General features: G+C 39.5%; 1 non-coding gene across 1 annotated transcript; it reads left to right on the top strand.

The window, feature by feature from the left end:
• Window positions 1-1,832: 1,832 nt before the first annotated feature.
• Window positions 1,833-1,965, top strand: LOC126007864 (small nucleolar RNA SNORA51). Its single transcript, XR_007495341.1, has one exon. It is a non-coding gene; the product is annotated as a small nucleolar RNA SNORA51 (small nucleolar RNA).
• The last annotated feature ends 3,253 nt before the right edge of the window (window positions 1,966-5,218 follow it).

Genomic DNA, 5,218 nt, shown 5'->3' with positions numbered 1-5,218 from the left:
TGTATAATTTATTTGTCATATTGTGGTACTTTATGCCAGACCTAAGTGATTTATGTAATAAGGTCACTCTTGATAATACAAACTTTCCTTTGGTAATATTGGTTGTTTGTGAATATTTTTCTAAAGTCAAGTCAGACGGATTTTTTTCTATTATACTAACAATTACATTTGAGCACTTGAAAACTGTCAATAAACACTTTTCGACCACACACTTCACAAATTCTTAAAGAAAACTCATGCTTATTCAAGCATAGAATACAAATATTTTTTCATAATAAAAGTTATATTTTCAATTCCCAAGAAGAGAGCTAGGCCTATTGTTATTTGTAGACTGTTTTCTCATCTACATATTACCCAAATACATAACGTTACCAAGATTTGTGGCTATAATTTTCAAAGAAATAAGATATTAAAGTAGCATGTAGAGATACAATATTCTATAAATCAGTATCATAGAAAATAATTAAAATTATTTATACATAAAATTTTATATGACCATTTTTATAATTCTATTGATTAGAATATCAAATGGATATATGCTGAATTATATATCTCAGTGAAACATTATACTCCATAAGTTGTCTAGGAATTTTTATATAAACTAATACAAAAATAACAATTTTATAGAGGCCTTCAAATCAGGAGCTCAAGTGTCAGTTAATACTCAACAGTTAATACTCAGTCAACTGCACAAGATAACTCAATGTTTAGCATGAGTATACAATAATGTAGAGGGAAAACACATATGGTACCTATCATTTCCTAGCCCCTAAAGGTAGCAATTTTGTTTGGAACATAAGCAAGTACCTAAGGACCCAATGTAGCTAACATGCTATGTACTATCTCTCTGGCCTCACAATGGCAAATGCAAAGTAATCTGTCTTTAAAACACATTAATAAAATGCAAATTTGAAATAATGTTTAGTATAATATTTCATTCAAAATGAAAAGTCTAAAAAATTTAGCATTAATGATTAAAATATTAAATTGGTATGCTTCACTTTAAAAAGCAGTACTAGGGGCCGGAAATATAGCACAACGACAAGGCATTTGCCTTGCATGAAGGAGGATAGTGGTTCCAATCCCGACATCCAATATGTCCCCAGAGCCCGCCAGGTGCAATTTCTGAGCATAGGCCAGGAGTAATCCCTGAGCACTGCCATGTGTGACCCAAAAAAAACAAAAACAAAAAAAGTAAAAAGAAAAAAAAAGAAACATTAAAGGTCAGAGAGTATAGGGCATAAGTGCTTGCTTTAGACACAGCCAACTCCAGTGTAATCATAGTAGCATATATAGTCCTCAGAGCAAAAGAGATATGGTCCAAATACCAAAAAATAATTCATGTTTTAGGATTAGAAATATCATTCAAGAAATGTGGATTAGTTCACAGTATCTGCCCTCCCTGAGTTGAAAATATATGCCCCTCTATTATGCTGAGTGAAATAAGTCAGAGGGAGATAGATAAACACAGAATGGTCTCACTCATCTATGTGTTTTAAGAAAAATGAAAAATATTTGTGTAATGATTCTCAGAGACAAAATAGAGGAGGACTGGAGGGTCAAGCTCCTTACAGGAAGCTCACCACATGGATCATTTAGTGCAGTCACAGAAATAATTACACTGAGAACTATCATAACAAATGTGACTGAATGAGGAAAGTAGAAAGCTTGTCTAGAGCACAGGCTGGTGTGGTGTGGGGAGGAAGGACACTTGGGATATTGGTCATGGGAATGTTGCACTGGTGAAGGATTTTATATATATATATATACATATATATGTATATATATAAATATATATAATATATAATATATTTTAAAAAAATAAAAAATAAGGCCTCCCAATTCTTACCACAGGCTGTGTTCTTTACACTGACTGTATAGAAAGAGGAGGTACAGTAAATGCACCCCATATACACTTCAACACAGTCCCTTTGCCTGGTCTGTATTGTAAATTGGGGAACAAAAAAGAAAAGAAAATGTATGCCCCAGCACAGGACATATGGGACTCCACTCTCCAGATCAGTGCCCTCCCTCTCACCAAAACCTTCAGCTAAAAATTGACCATATCTCATATCCATCTACTTCATAAACTCATAATTCAACAGGTCACTTCTCAAGTAACTGGGGATCTAAATCTCCACCAATAACACCCATGAACTCAAAAATTAGTGGAGAAACTAAATAACTCAACTGTTGTTGCAGATAGTAAAACCTAGGCAAAAATAAAATCCCATTAAAGCACTTGAGCCTGGTCAACAAGGACCTAAAATCAACACAAGAGACTGGCAACAGGAATTAAGAAGGATGAAAAACAATTATAAAAGCCACTGGGGTAAAAATGCTGGGACAGGCATATTTATATCAGAACAAATTGAATTCAATCTAAAGAAATTAGACAAAGGGCTCCCTGTGTGTGACACCAGGCAGGGAAAATCCGCGAAAGTACACCAGCCCAGTGGGGCTCAGCTGTGAAAGACTGTGAGTGTGACCTGTCTATGTCTGTCTACTGTCCTCTTGCGTGAAACTCTTGCGAGTGGGGCAAAAAGAGCCTCCAGAAACCTCGCTTGCCCAGACGCCATTTTCAGGGAGGGACTTCAGAGCATAAAAACCGGCTAACCTTTGCAAAAGCTGGCTCCCTGTGTGTGACACCAGGCGGGGAAAATCCGCGAAAGTACACCGGCCCAGTGGGGCTCAGCTGTGAAAGACTGTGAGTGTGACCTGTCTATGTCTGTCTACTGTCCTCTTGCGTGAAACTCTTGCGAGTGGGGCAAAAAGAGCCTCCAGAAACCTCGCTTGCCCAGACGCCATTTTCAGGGAGGGACTTCAGAGCATAAAAACCGGCTAACCTTTGCAAAAGCTGGCTCCCTGTGTGTGACACCAGGTGGGGAAAATCCGCGAAAGTACACCGGCCCAGTGGGGCTTAGCTGTGAAAGACTGTGAGTGTGACCTGTCTATGTCTGTCTACTGTCCTCTTGCGTGAAACTCTTGTGAGTGGGGCAAAAAGAGCCTCCAGAAACCTCGCTTGCCCAGACGCCATTTTCAGGGAGGGACTTCAGAGCATAAAAACCGGCTAACCTTTGCAAAAGCTGGCTCCCTGTGTGTGACACCAGGCGGGGAAAATCCGCGAAAGTACACCGGCCCAGTGGGGCTCAGCTGTGAAAGACTGTGAGTGTGACCTGTCTATGTCTGTCTACTGTCCTCTTGCGTGAAACTCTTGCGAGTGGGGCAAAAAGAGGCTCAGAGGAGCACGGCCGCTCCGCTTCGCTACGCAGCCGTGCACTCTTTCTAAGGAAAGAACTCCATTGCAACAAGAAGGAAAAAATCACACTAAGAACGGCGCTATATCACAGAAGCAAACATTTCTCTCTGAACTGTCTTCTCTGTTGCATGCTCGGGCCTAAGATTTGACCCAGTGTGAGGCTTCATCCACGGAGGACTCCCCTCCCTTAGAGGCAAGTCAGCCCATCCAGAAAGGGAGGAGCCAGAGGAGTGTGCTGCCTACATCATATAGACAATGAATACCACTACAACACGTAGAAAAACCCACAATACAAGTGTGACAATGGGGAAACAACACAGGCCAGCATCAGACATAGAGAATGAAGATGACAATTCTGAGGACCAGATAATGACTGAACAACTAATCAACCTCTCAGATAAGGACTTTAGACTAGCAATATGGAAGGTGCTCAACAGACTCCAAGAAACCATGGATCGAGTTGAACAGAACACTAATAAGAACCAAGAAAATATGAAGGCAGAAATGACAAAACTCCAAACTGAAATAACATGTCAACTAACAGGACTGAAAAAGTCAGTAAACGAAGTGAATGACAAAATGGATAAGCTCTGGGACAGGGTATCAGAAGCTGAGAATAGACTTGGTGCTGTGGAAGATGAGATACATAACAATTCCATACAGCAGGAGAGATTGGACAAAAAACTTAAAGCAAATGAACAGACAATGGAAAAATTAGTCAAAGAATGGGAACAGACGAAAATAGAAGTCTATGATAAGATCAACAGAAACAACTTAAGAATCATTGGAGTCCCAGAGACCCAGGAAGAAAATTTCCAGGAAGAATCAATGGTCAAGAACATCATTAAAGAGAAACTCCCAGAGCTAAAGAATATATGTGATCAAATCCTGCATGCCCGAAGAGTACCAACCAAAAGAGACCCCAGAAAAACCACCCCAAGACACATCCTAGTCACAATGACAAATCCCACAGATAGAGACAAAATTCTGAAAACAGCAAGATCAAAAGGGGAAATCACATTCAAGCAAGCTTCCCTGAGATTTACAGCAGACCTGTCACCAGAAACGCTCAATGCCAGAAAGCAGTGGTGGGATATTGTGACAAGACTGAATGAAATGAATGCTTCACCCAGAATACTATACCCAGCAAAACTCACTTTCAGGTTTGATGGAAGAATACATGGTTTCACAGACAAAAAACAGCTCAGAAACTTCACAGACACAAAACCAGTCTTAAGAGAAAAACTGAAAGACCTAATCTAAGACAAGACTACCCAAAAGACACACCAAATTTTGAAATAAAGATGGCGTTAAATCCCAGGACAATTCTTTCTCTCAACGTCAATGGACTAAATGCACCAGTTAAGAGACACAGAGTGGCTAAATGGATCAAAAAACTCAATCCAACCTTCTGCTGCCTACAAGAAACGCACCTGAATAGTCAGAACAAACATAGACTCAAAATAAAAGGCTGGAGAAAAGTTATCCAAGCAAACAACACCCATAAAAAAGCTGGAGTGGCCATACTAATATCAGATAATGCAAACTATATACTCAGGAAGGTGGTAAGGGACAAAGACGGACATTTTATATTAATCAAGGGGTACGTAGAGCAGGAAGAATTCACTCTCCTAAACATATATGCACCAAATGAGGGGCAAGCAAAATATTTAATACAACTGTTGACAAATCTGAAAAATAATATCAACAACAACACAATAATTGTGGGGGACCTTAACACGGCTTTGTCAACACTGGATAGGTCAACCAGACTGAAACCCAACAAGAATATACTAGATCTGAGGAGAGAAATGGAAGAAAGAGGCCTAGTGGATATATATAGGACACTCCATCCCCAGAAACCTGGATACACATTCTTCTCCAATGTACATGGGACATTCTCCAGGATAGACTACATGCTGGCACATAAAACATACCTCCATAAGATCAAGAGGATAG

The sequence above is a fragment of the Suncus etruscus genome, chromosome 4 (genome assembly GCF_024139225.1).
Source record: "Suncus etruscus isolate mSunEtr1 chromosome 4, mSunEtr1.pri.cur, whole genome shotgun sequence".
NCBI lineage: Eukaryota > Metazoa > Chordata > Mammalia > Eulipotyphla > Soricidae > Suncus > Suncus etruscus.
The sequence above is the reverse complement of the archived record's forward strand: the minus strand, read 5'-3'. Positions and strand labels throughout refer to the sequence as shown.